Here is a 13,860-nt window from a genome sequence, read left to right on the forward strand (position 1 = left end):
AGGAGTTACAATCCCAAAGCAGACTAGGCAAAAGGGAATGCCTGAGTGATCTCCAGAGCAAAGTCTAGGAGCTTACTTGAAGCCACTGGGGGCTCAAACCCAAGAAAAATTGACCCTCAAGTTAAACAGAGGCATTTGATTAGCTACACACAGGCATTTGATTAGCTACACACAGTGACCGCATCAGCAGGTGCAGATTTAATGTAAATAGGACGGCTTGCACTCTTAACATTTTTGTAATAAGTAGTTTCAAGCACTGAAACTCAAGAAGAAAGCAACACTCTAGTAGAGATAAGGATGTCCATACAAACAGAAAAGGGGGTAGTGCGGAAACTGGAATTATCAGGTATACTGCTAGAGCAGCAAGGACAAACCTTAAGTGGTCAATCTCTCAAAATGGTTTTTTTCTCTACTAAAGGATGCTTTTTAAGGCAAGCAATCTACACCACTATTCAAAACAACAAAAAGAAGGGAAAACCCACACAACACTCCTCAACTCCAAAAAATCCAGCACAAGTGGTACAATCTGTGTTTCCACATATTATGTATACATTTAACATATCTATGTTCCCCATATGCACAAATTACTCACAAACTTCTACCAGCCAATTTGTACAGTGATGAGGGTAATCCCAGACACAAGTGCTTTGTTCCCTGACAAAGATTTACAGAGCAATTTGTATCATTAAAGAACATTATCATCCATATAACTATCTTTTTCTTTGTATCTTTTTCTACCTTTAAATTTCAGACACTTGTTTCAGAGAACAAGAGAAAAGAACAAACAAACAAACAGCTATGTTCACTTACACTGACGAGATGCCAAATCTAGGCCAACAGTAATCCTCAGCACCCAGCAAGACAGGCTGCACTTTTAAACATATACATAAGGTAGTAGTTGCCCATGCTATCATTTAACCACACCAGTATAGGCAGCAAAAGCCTAAATAAGCTTTGATGGCTGAAGAGCAGGGCCTGACTGAGCCTTCAAAGCAGAAATGGTAAAGCCACAAGGATCCCCTCTGCTCTCGCACTGCACTTGAGGCTATGATTCCCTGATGCATCTATATAATCTTTGGCCAAAACACTAACCCAGCCTTTAGAAAACTTCAAGTTTATATAAAAAAACCCCACTCCATACCTGACTATTCCCTGTGATATAAGAGCTCACTAAGGATGATTGTACAAACTGTAGGTGTCACACACTGTTTCACTTGCTGTCATTCAGCTAGACTTCAGAAATATAACTCTTTATTCAAAGACCTTTGAAGCTGGGGGGAAGGGAGAAAATCTTCCAGGAAAAAATAACAAACAAACCAGAAGTTATTTCTTCAGTTAAATTTTACTTGCACTGACATAATACCTCCTTCACCATTGCAAACTCCTGAAGTCTACCTGAACCTTGACCTCATTTTCTTCCAAGTTTCATGCAGAAAACAGGCTTTTAGAGAGCTTGGACTCTTCTTAATATCCTTACCATGGGGATGGCTGTTCACACTTCACAGTTTGCAGCTCCTGAAGCATGTGTCTACTGTCACCCACGGTAAGTTAAGATTTCAGGTGGGAAACTAGCAACAAGGGCAGACATTCTCAGGAAGCAAAAGACGCTGTTCTCATGATGACATCATTTGTAATGAGAAGTCACAGGAGAAATTTCCTGCCTCTCTCAACTATGTCAAAGCAGAATTTTATCAAGGAAAAATCCTGACCAAAGTTTCTCCTCAGAGGTTCTATGGAGGAAATATTACAACATATTTCCTTTTAAACCAGTGTCAGCTGCTCCTGTCAAACCGCAAATATCTGATCATGGACTCCTTAATAAATGTTCAGCATCAGGCAATTTGGGATGCAACTAAACCATTGAACAAGAGAATGGCTTCAGCACTGAAGGAAAAACCTGTTGTTACATGATAGGTCACAGCTACTTCCTTTTAGACAGTGCTGAGAGAGCGAGCCAATCTGTCTCTCACTACAGTCATTCCACTGATGCCTACATTGGTTGCTTAATCCTAGCTCATGTCCTGCACCATGTCCTTCCTAGCAAAACATAAAATCAGCAGGAAACAGTGACAGTTTAGGGACTACACGCTGCTGCTGAGTACAAGCCTGCTCATTCACCACAACAATTAAATTTAGTACAAAAGAGAGGGCGTGAAAGAAGGGATGCTTTGCACCACCAGGCTCACAAGCCCATTTGCTTTAGCTCTTTTTTGTCCTCCCTTCCCCTGCCCTTTCGGAAAGCACAGTCACTTCCTTGCTGGCTAGCAAGGGGACAAAAATTGAGCTAAGCAGATGTTGCAAGGCTCCTGATACAGGGTAATGAACATTAACACACTGAGTACATGCATAATAGCTGGAGCAGCAGAGGAGCCATGGTTTGAAGGCAAGACCTCCCAACCTCTCACGGTAACTGTGACCAATCAAGCCAACAGATGGGTGACAGCAGGTCAGCCCAAGCAATGCTGGGATCCCAAAATACACCATGGCAATGAACAACCTGATGATTAAAGCCGCTAGGGGATAATTTCAATTACCTGAATCTGAAACCCAGTGTATAGGCAGATGGGAACAGCACCTCAGCCATTTAGCACTTAATCCATTCCAGTGGTACCTAAGTTTGTAGTACAGTTTAGGCTACGAGGGGGAGGAGTCTCTTTGTCCCCACTGACATACAAAACAAGAGGATTCTGCTGCAAGCCAAAGCCTGTACTAGAAACACTGAGAGACTGCACCAGCAAGGCCTGGGATGAGGCCAGGCACATGGAATTGCCTTGCACAGTGGGCTGCTGGGCAGATTTCAGGTGCACATGTGCAGCCAGTCACAACACATCACATCAGCAGCATTGCTACCTCCTCAATGCAGAACCTTTCAGAGGAGACCCACATCTTAACCCACCTTATTAGTGCACAAACAAGCAAAGCCTATTTCCAAGTTTGTCTCTCCAGTCAATGGCAGAGTCAGGGAAAGGGGTCAAGTTCCTTCTCACCATCACCCCTGCATGGCCGTGCCACGTGTAAGGACACCAAAGCATGGGAGATACATTTGGGAAGAGGGGGTAAGGATAGTCGCTGCTCCAAGGAGCCCCACAGCAAATGGGCTGCTTTGAACTTTGGCCACAGTATGGGTCAAGATACATCTGGGATAGCTCTGCAGCATGAGAGCATGCAAATCAAGTCACACCCCACATGCCACTCTCCAGAACAAGCCCTTTTCTACCAGCAGATGAAGTCCCACTGTCAAAAATTCCTACCATCTGCTTTTCATTTCCCCCTATAATGGTAAAATAGATTCTCTGCTATTTTTAAAACAGAATTTGTCTGCAGTCTTAACTTCTTTGCTTTCTAATAAACATTTTTACCTCAAGACATAGATGTCACTCAGAAAACAGGCTTTAGAAACAGGGAAAAGTTGGCTCAGGAGACCACAACCAAGACCACTGAGAGGTAAATCTCCCTGAGACCAGTACCTCAACTTCCCAATTTCACTATTCAAAAAAAATGACATGTTTCTACTAAAAATAAATAAATCCAGAATACATTAAGGAAAAAAAAACCCCAAACTGAGAATTTTAATTGAACTGGATTAGGAAGCAACTACAGAGGCAAACCTGAGAAAATAAGAGCCTTTCATAAGATGGAGGTGGAAGGGACAAATAATATCATCATAAATACCTTGAGGCAGCACCTCTTCAGTTTGGATTAATTGCTGGCAGAACATCATGTCTGACCAGGTTTTCAACCAGATTTCTCCAAGATCAGTCCAGTGGTATACTGGTAAGCTTCTATATCTACTTTAATAGATGAAAGTATTCACAACAGACATTAACAGCAGACATCTTAAGATAGGAAGTAATACACAGAAGTGGCTGATTTTCTGTTTGTGGAAAAAAAGTATTTATTCTGAAATTGGACATAAAAGAACTTTTTCCATTACAAAGGAAAAATCTATTAAAAAATCTTTTGAGATTTTTCATGGGAAATGACACTTACAACCAGTTCTATGTAACAAACACACTACAGAGATGTAACAGCACATGCAACGTATCTGGTTATTTAAAGCAAAAAAGGCAGGGAAACACACTAACAACTCATCCTGCAACTTCTGTATTTGTACATGAATTTATGTATTAAAAAAAAAGGGACTGAATAAGTCTCACTTTAAGCTAGTTTAAGGAGTTTTTGTTAGTTGAACTTCTGCTTTATTTCTAAACTACATGCTTTAAAGTTAACACATCATCATGTGGGTGAAAGTCTAAAAACTGTCTTATGAAATGTCTGGAATTAATACTCTCTGTGTGTGTAGTGGATTAGCCAGTACTCAGGTTAATTGAAAAGTTAGGGTGTTAAAGGAATAGCTAAATAGACAAGAGTAATATGGTAGCTTTGAAATAAGCTTAAAATGCTTAAGCCTACAGGTCTTGTTAGATCCATGCTCAAAATAGAAACTGTAAAATCTCAGCCTTGAAGCCTGTTCCAAGTCCATTTATAGGATCTATACACACATTACAAAAAGAGTTAATTTACTGAGTGTTTTGATTCATCTGTAGTAGTGTAAAAAGGCAATGACACATATAGCTTTTCCTCCCAATGACTTATCAGCATCTCCATATAATATAGGGCTCCCATTAAACTGTGAGAGTGGGTAGGTTTGCTCAGGGATCTCAAAGATAGCACACTTCCCGGGCTTTGAACTACCTGGGGCCTATTCCACATTTCCCATGCACTCATTGCTAAACAAAGGGCAACACTTGTGCTCTCTCACTTGCGTGGGATCACCATCCTGTCATCAGATCTGCACAGTGGGTATCTGCACATATACAGTGTCCCACCGAAGTCACAGGCACAGAGCTGCATCTACACAGATCCAAATTTACGCTCAGGAGTTTAGCTGGAGCCTACAGTAAGGGCTTGTGAAAACTTGGGTTTGGGGGACTGGATATTTTAGTTTCATTTTATAAACTAGGATAACAATAATTCAGCACAAATTTGCAGAAGACAGGCTGTGCTGATGTAAAAAGGGATTCACATTACTGCCTTTCACCTCAAGCAACAGTTTAAAAACACCTTGCCTACAGAAAGCAACCAAGTAGCACAGCTACTGCACATGAAGCCATTGCCCAATTTTTATTTCGGAGTAGCTCTTTATACAGAGGCAATTCTGGAATTACAGTATTTTTGTTCCAGAATAATTAAGTTGCTAGTAATGTGGGCAATTTATTCCATGATAATAAATGTAGAGCAGGACAGTCATTCTAGAAGACTTAAGATGGTTATGCATTCCCATACACACACCCAATAGATTAGGCCATAAGGAATATGGGATAGATGCAAATGCCAGCTAAAAACAGTGGGAGTCTTCCCAGTAACTTCAGTGGGCTTTGGCTGAGGTACTCTGTAAAGGAAATTGCTTAATTCCTGTGTATTTTTAAAAAGGATTCTAAAAAAAAAAAAAAAATAAAACTGAGCTGCAAGCCTGCAGGCATTCAGACACACGAGTAATCCCGCCAAACCCAGCGGGACCCATGTGCATTTGTAGAACTGTGTTCTTCATGGTGTGTGAAGACTACATTTATACATCAAAAGAAGACAGAAAAAATAATTAACTCTTAGCCTTCTCACTGAAAGACGGTCCAAGAAAAAGTCTCAAACCGTGTTTAACCACGATACACACCTTGCTTTAAACTACCGTCCTCTTTTTTAGCTTTAGCAGTATGAAATTAGTAGCGTGAATTGAAAACATCAAGGTGAGAAGCGCTGCAATCAACCCCTGCCAAAAAAAAAAAAATCACTCCATATGATGTTTTGTATTTCCTGAGGGATTTATTTTGTGACTGCTAAGTATAAGCATCAGTGATTTAGTATTTTTTTTTAAGGATAAAAATCTTTCCATCTAAAAATTCTAAGCAGATGTGAACTTCAGACTTCCAAATTTGGGAATGTTCAGATCAAGAGCTGTTGTTCTAGTCTTTCAGCCATAATCATCAGTGTAAACATAAAAGTTTTCAATTATTTCACCCTCAAACCATCGAGATGCTCAACCTTTATTTAGCCAAAACTAAGCCCAGGCCTGGAAAATCCCAGTAGACATTTACAGGACCCAGTCTTGAACCACAGAACCTTAGATCACACTAGTTTTGCACAACTCTGGTAATTTAGTTATTAAAGTTCAGCAAAATTTTTGATGTAAATCTCATGTATGGCAATTACCTGGGTGAGCTAAGGCTAAGTTTCAAAATTAGTACACGTACCTGCCATTGATTTGCATCACAAATTGCAGGTTTCTAAGGAGGAGAGACTATGTTCCTTTCTCTTTCTTTAGCTGGGCTCTGTTAGTCTAATCCTGACCTTCTGAGGTGTTGCAGAGATGAGCAAACCCTTTCTGAACCATCAGTTCTGTCTGCCCTGTGCATCTCCCAAAACAAAAGAGAAAAATGAGAAAATATTCCTTGTATTGCAGCTCTAGCTTTCTACTAGTTAATAAATTTAATTCAACCTTTTATTAAATCATTTAACCATTTAATAAATCATTATGTAGGCATAATTTAAATAAATCTTAACCCTTCTGGCTATGGAATTAAGATGTTAAGCCAATGCTTACCAATTTAGTAGTACCTTTGTGGCAGTGACCAATTTCTGTTCTTCCATGTACCAGTCTTCCCCCTCACCAATCTTTAGACACCAATTCACCCCCTTCAATCCTTTACAGAATTTGCTTCTCTGTGGAAATGAAGTTGTCTGCGTGTTTCAAACATCACAGACAACATCAGTCCACTGTTGTTACTAGCTTGTGCTTATGATCTGTGGAACAAAATGTCTGAGGGTTGCTGCATGCTGCACAGTTCAAGTCTCCCAATACTACAATAGAACTGCATTTTTAAAATTTTACATTTTTTTTTTTTTTTTAAATGCAGCGTATACTGAGGCACAGACAAGGAGCACGCAGGGAGCTCAAGGAGTCACCCGTAAGGAAATCCAGCTGTCTGCAGGATTGGACAAAAAAAAAAATCTACTTCACACTAACTCTTTAGACAGCCTACAATAGTCTCTTTTTAGAAAGTAACATTACTTAAAAGTAAATGTAACAGGCAACAGTGTGTATTGCACATAACATTATGATATATATAATCTATATTGCACTTAGTTTAGCATATAACAGTAAGATAATACATTTTGACTAAAATTTATTTATGAGCTGGAATTTATGTCAGACACCATTAGTAATGGAAACTCCCACTAGTTCTAATCAGAGTGGATTAAGTCCTGATGCTAAGATTGAAACACTCACAAAAATCCTGGATCTATAGACGGAAAGAAACAAAAGTATATAAAATCCTGAGATATTATCCTGAAATTTGTTCTCTCATAAACACCTCATTGAGAAAATCCAACCCAGGTAAAAGTTCTGAATCATATCCTTCCAAAATCAGTGGCCAAGACCGCAAGATGATCAACATGCCCAGAGGGATATAGTGAACTGAGGTCTTCAGAGGAAAAAAACAAAGGTGTCTCATATGACGTATGAAAAGAACACAAGCAACAAATGTAGTTGTAAGACTCTTTCTAGGCACTGGGATCCCACAACCCTGTGAACAGTTCCTGAGTTAAGATCCTGATCTTGCCATCGACAAATTGCTGCCCTAAAAGAAGTCAGGTTGACAGTCAAACCTTGGGGTTCACTAAAGCAGCTTCCACTGCTGACACAAGTCTGCCTCTCAGCATAACCATGCGACATTTTATGCCAGGGCAACTGCGAAGACTGAAACTCTCTTTGAAGACAGGCAAGCAGATGTATTGGAACAGGTATTGCTCATTTTGTTTGGAGTTTGTTGTTCTTTTAGGTTGTTACTTGTTTTTAACCAGAGGTACTACACCGCTTAAACGCTCAATGACTAACGATCATTACAGCACTCTATGAAAGTGTTTGCTTGGTGACCCTGTGCTGTCTCTTTGTGACTGTTCTGAGCTCACCTGGAGGTTCAGGAGTCTCTTCTCAAGGCAACTGCATCCAAGAGGCACCTGTCAAGACAAGTTTGTTTCCATCTCCTGCAGCCCAACTACTAGCACTTCCTCACTGTTGTCTCTTTCCTCCACCTTCTGTATCTCTAATGATAAGACAGGTTCTACAGGCCAGATGTTGACATCCTTTACACCAGCTGTGTCCTGGCTGACAGCTTGGGTGATTCCCAAGTAAGCCATTGCCATGCTTATCATTAAGCATATGCTTAAATGTCTTATTGAACAAGTGCCCAAAGCACCAGGCTAAAGCAAAACAGGTTGCTATTCTCATTTTAGGATTGTAGGTACTAAATAAGCTGTTCCCTTTTCACCCCTGCTCCTCCTCTCTGTCTCAGTTTTCCCATTAGAAAAACAAAGGAAATTACACTGATTTGCTTTGTAAGGCCTTTGGAAACAGCAGCTGAAAGGTGAAACAAAATGCTTCCTCACTCCACTGAGGACCTAAGGATGTGTCTTTCAAGTAAGGAGTTTAATCATTCTCAGGAAGGACCTTCTACAAGCTGGAGGGAGGACCCAAGAACCACTGGACCAGTAATAACCATTCACATTACAGATCTGCAACAGGAGAATACACAGCTATCTTGTCCCTCCTCCCAGGGGCAGAGTATGTCCGAAGACATGATCTGAGTTGTTCCTCACATCTCCTCCATAATTTTTATAAGGGCTGCACATACACTACAGACATGTGCAGACTTACCAGCGTTCATCAGGTCTGACTAACATAGCTATGTGAGCAGGAAGTGTGTACTGTGGACCCCAGTATACCAATAAAACTGCACTCATGATGAAAGAATTTGTTTAGCTAGTGGACAGCAGTGATTTTTACAACAGTAACACTTTGCTACACAGCAACACTTACCCTCAGACTGCATTGTCAATACACTGCTATTCTTGTCCATGTAAAGCACTGATACAGTTTCAAAAAGATTTCCTTTCTCTGGCCTGTACTCCCACACTTTCAGGAAGCTGACTGAGCCTCCCAACCTCTCATTTTCTAATTGGCTATTCCTATACACACACACACACACAGACCTCAGCAACTCTGCTTCAAACCACAGAAGGCAAAAAATCCACAACCACCGCAGGACCATAGGAGTCAGTAGGAGTACATAAAAACACGCAGCAGCACTACTAGAGATGTAAGTGGTGAATGAGACCCAGTTCCAAGAAATGCAGAGCAAGGGGCATTTTTTTTCTCATTGCAAAGTGACTACAAGGGCAAGCAAAATTCATCAGGGGTCCCCGAGGGAAAGAAAACTCTTCCAGGAACCTATTCCCTTGCCCTTTCTCAACCCATTTAAGAACCCACAGTTTTTCATAGGGATACCTCACAGGCAGGTAAGATGCTTAAAAAAGCTTTCTCTCCCTCAGCACTTCCAACAACCTTTCCGAAAAGCTTTTAAGTGAAGCTCACATTGGCACCTAACTTCCAAAGGAAACCTTATCTCAGGAGTAAAACATGCAGGAACAGTCTCTGGTAGTAATGGGAGAAGAAAGAAGTGACCAGTGAAGAGTTGGAGATAATGATGATCATTATTATTTACAGGGTTGAAAACATCCTCCCACACACATACACACACCTTTCTTTGTCTGTTGTATTGATCGAGCTGATCTAATTCAAGAATGGAGCTAACAAAAACAACTCTCAGAAACTAAAGCAAGCCCAGCAGGGGCAGCTCCGAAGTCCTCTGTGCATCTGCTCAAAATCTAAGAGGGATATACAAACAGCTGCTGCAGCTTGGAAAGTGCCTGTTCTGAAACAAGGTAGCAAACACAGACTGTTTCAGCCTACAAAAGGAAAATGAAGGGAGTAATGCCTGGGAGCTGACTGTCAGGTCAGAGCTGCTGTCCCTTAACAGAGCTGAGAGTCCACACCACCAGTAACACAGGAGCACTGGCAGGAGAAGCAGGAAGGGCAATGCACAGACATGTAGCAGGGCTAGTGTAGAAGCTACATTTCTAAACCAAGGATTTCTATTCTTACCTAATTTGTTGCCATCCCCCCCAAAAATTTAAAATTTAAAAATTAATATCACACTTTCATATCTGATAATTACAATGTCCCAAGAACTAATGGCTGTCTATTCACTGAGAACTAAACAGAAGTTCTCTCCTTTTTTAAATTAAACTCAACAAAAACATTCAGCATCAAACCTCTTCACTGTCTGATATCCATTCAGTCCATGTTGAACAGGTCTACAATACTATTTTCTGTACTACAGTACTACTAACTTGGCACCTAGGTACCTCTTTATACCATGTGAAGTTTTCAGCAAGGAATAGCAGAAGAAAGGAAATCACATTTCTGACACAGGACAAGACACAAAACCAAGTAAGACAACCACTTTAAACAAATCTAAAAGGGATTTAACAACTGGAGATTTCTTCCAGTCACACAAGGAGATGATAATTAAATAACAGCCAGATGAATAGAAGACAGAGGGATAGAAGTAAGCTGAACTAATGAGGTAGTTCCTGCATCAATTTCATATTTGTCAGAGACATTCTGAACATTTGACATTTTGCAGGGAGTGGGGGGGAATACAAACCTTTCCTCAGTATGCGAAACTAGTTAGTTTTCCAACTTTGCAGGCAATGCAGAGACTCAGGAGGAAAAGATGCCTCCATCTGATGCACTAAGAGCAGTAGAAAGCAGTCTTGTATCAAGTTGCAAAGTCTTGAGTTGGTGCAAGGGAGGAGACAGGTAATCAGTCACCTCTTGAAGCTGCAGAGAAGCAATAGCATCAGTGGTACCCACTGTTTGGAAGCAAGAATGGCTAGTGAGTTGTGTCTGCGCTCCCCACGCTGCCTGTCAGAGACATGAAGCAGACTGGTATATTTTTTATAATCATGTTGCAAGGCCAGCATAGAAGATATAAGAAACATAAAACAAGACCAGTGAGCTGGCCTCACTTTCCCTACAAAGGATGTCACAAATACCTTTCATACCAAATAGCATATACACCCAGGAAAGCTATGGTGAGCATGGCTAAAAGAGCCAAACAGTCATTTATGGACTGAACATAACACTTCCATGTTTGCATCCTTTGAGGACACAATTTTAACAGAAACTCTAAAATAACCTCTAGGTTAGGTACGTGGGACAGACTTCCTCCCCTGACCCAGAGAGGGTTCCTGCTTTGCTGCATGGTTAAACAGGTCCAGACTGTCTGTCAGCATCAGTGGTAGAGAATAGCACAGATTTGCAATGAAAGTGGGGAGGTTTGGCTTTCAGTGTTTTCAGTTTATTTCAGAAAACTCAATACATGCGAGTGCCTCTTTCTATTAAAGCAGCGTTCTCTTACAATTAAACCTAAACAGCTCAGCCAAGGTGTGTTCAGAAACACAAAGCATGCCACAGCACAGTTGGAAGTCTGCAGATGACAGCAGCAACACCTCACACTGATATAAGAAGGCTCATTCATACCTCAGGCAACAACTCTAACCTTCACACTAGAAGACCAAACCATGGCTGCTTCAGACCCTTGGTGTCTGCTGGCATTAAAAACAAGGCAGAGATGGCTTCTCTGCAAAAGAACCATCATGTTTTCCTCAACCAGTGACCATTTTTACTACAGTTAATCTATCTAGCCTAAAGGGACAAAAATAGGCATGAATACTTAAAAGCTTTGGTTCTGATGTCAGGTAACACAGACCTGGCCAATGCCCAAAGCCTGAGTGGGAAATTCAGGAGCTAAGTAGTTGAGTGCAAACATCAGTGAGTAAGAAATTAAAGATTACCTACAAAACCTGAGCAAATAATACAGCCTTTGGTTACAGGATCATGTAGCTGCTGTGCTTGTGCACTGAGTTATGAAAGTGTAGGTCCAGACTCCGCATGTGGTAACAGACATACTTTCCTTCACTTTTGTATGGAATGATAAAATTAACTTCCTTGTGTTTACCACTGGGAAAATAGAATTTCTTCAGCTATCAGCATCTTTTGGGAAACTCTGTTCCTGTTTTAATGTGGTGGTAAGCAGGTACAATGTCATTAGATATTGAGGCTCTACAGACAACACCTGGAAACAGCAAAGGAAGAGCCTGTCCCCAGAGGGGCCATCCAGGCTGGTGCACTGGGACAGGACCTCAGGAGAGTTAGAAGCGAGCAAGTAATGCTTCACAGGCATCACAACTAAGTTCTACCTAAAGCCAGGCAACTATGTATACTACATGAGAGCAAGCTGTTATGGTATCTGCCCACTGCAGGACACCATTCCAGATATGGCTCTTGGTAAAGGACACAGGAGCATTTGCAGGTTGAGTTTTTTGGTTTTTAGCCAGCTCACTTTTCTAGTTCTAATTGCTCATTAACTGCAGTAGCACAAGATATTTGAGAAATAGCTCAACTTGCACTGAAGGTAAACATTTAATGTACAGACTGTCCCACAACAAGGTCCTCTCTGCTGGTTTACTCATTTCTTAATGGCTATGTGTAGAAAACCAAAGTCCAGGCACTCAATAAACAACACTTTCTCATCAGTTTTCTCAGCTATTAGGAACTTGAAATGAGGAGTCAGGGACTAAAAGGCAAAGAGGTTGAACTATCAAATTAAAATAGTCACTCCAACACAGGTTTCAGGCATGTCGATGGAATAAATTAATGCAATTTCTGAATTGCCCCTGTATTGTATAATACCTGTTCATCAGCCACCCAGTGGCTCATGTGGGTACATATTTGTTCCATCTAAAGAAATGCATCCTTGTCTTGCAAGGAACTGCGTTCACTTGTCTCTTACCAGACATCAGAGGAGGTGTGGCTGACACAGCACGCAGCATTTGAATTATCTAAAAATCTCACTATTTTTTCTACCCTCCATCAGCCAAATCTTGGGAGAGAACCTCGAGAAATAAAATAGGTCAGGGAACTTTATGCCAATAAATAGCATCACAGCCCAAAAGGAGAGTCAAGGATTTTCCCCAAACAAAATTCACTGAGAAATCCTTCATATCCTGAAGAACATTCTTCTTATGAATTTCAGATGGTCAGGTTACCTTTGCTGAGGAAACATCACAACAAGATCAAGAAACAGAGCAAAAGGTCTGATTCACATGAGAGGTTTTCTCAACTGTTATTTTTCCACTTGTCAGAGGCATCTGTACGGAGTCAAGCACCAAAGTATTTAAGTCCTAAATGGAAGTGGAAAAGCACAGTAGTTCTGGTCAGCCCAAAGGTCTGTCTAAGCTAGTACCACATTTCCAGCAACATCCAACAGGAAATGCTCAGGGTCAGAGGAATAAACTCTCCCTTGCCCACAACCCCAGAAATCCACAGGTTAGGGGCTTTCTGAGCTTTTTTTGACCACAGTTGTTATCTTTGCAATTCATGGTCCCAAACAGACTCACCTAGTGTGAACTATCTTCTGAAACCAATTGCCTGTTTGGCCTTACATTACAACTCCCAGCAGCAGTTTTGTTAACCTCACTGTATGTTGTATGAAAACGTACTTCCCTGTTTAAAACTGCTGGACGCTTCTATCTAATCCTCCTTGTTCCCATAAAATGAGAAATAACCCTTCCCAATTTAGCTTCTCCCTGCTTCTGCCTCTCTAAAAGCAAATTTTTAGACCTTCTAAAGCAAATTTTTATGATTTTCACAGGAGTCTGCAATGGATCCAGCTGCTTGCCATTGCTGCCACAGCAAACTCCTTGCCATCACTTCCTAATTCCTTCACTTTCAATCCCATCCTATTTTTCTGGCTCCTGTTTTCCTTCTTACAATAACCTCCAGTCTCATAGCTTAGAGTAGATATATAGGAAGATAGATACCAGATCTCTGTTTGGTTCAACCCCCTCCCTGCCTATATATGTGTGGAGACTCTCCCCACATCAAAGCTTGCATCT

At 40.9% G+C, this 13,860-nt stretch overlaps 1 protein-coding gene across 5 annotated transcripts in view; it reads right to left on the reverse strand.

Moving 5' to 3' along the window:
* Positions 1–13,860, reverse strand: part of ETV6 (ETS variant 6) — a 129,066-nt gene that overhangs the window by 103,126 nt on the left and 12,080 nt on the right. For 2 of the 5 annotated variants that reach the window (XM_027666281.1, XM_027666283.1), the window contains exons 1-2: positions 6,249–6,402; positions 5,672–5,767 (exon numbers count right to left, since the gene is read on the reverse strand). The exons of 2 other annotated variants lie outside the window; for them this stretch is intronic. The gene's annotated coding sequence lies outside the window, so the exon portion shown is untranslated. Of the gene's footprint in view, positions 1–5,671; positions 5,768–6,248; positions 6,403–13,860 lie in introns of those variants that run through there. One more of the 5 variants, XM_027666282.1, reaches the window with a different exon arrangement.

Source organism: Corapipo altera, unplaced genomic scaffold (assembly GCF_003945725.1).
Source record: "Corapipo altera isolate COAL_440 unplaced genomic scaffold, ASM394572v1 317, whole genome shotgun sequence".
Lineage (NCBI taxonomy): Eukaryota > Metazoa > Chordata > Aves > Passeriformes > Pipridae > Corapipo > Corapipo altera.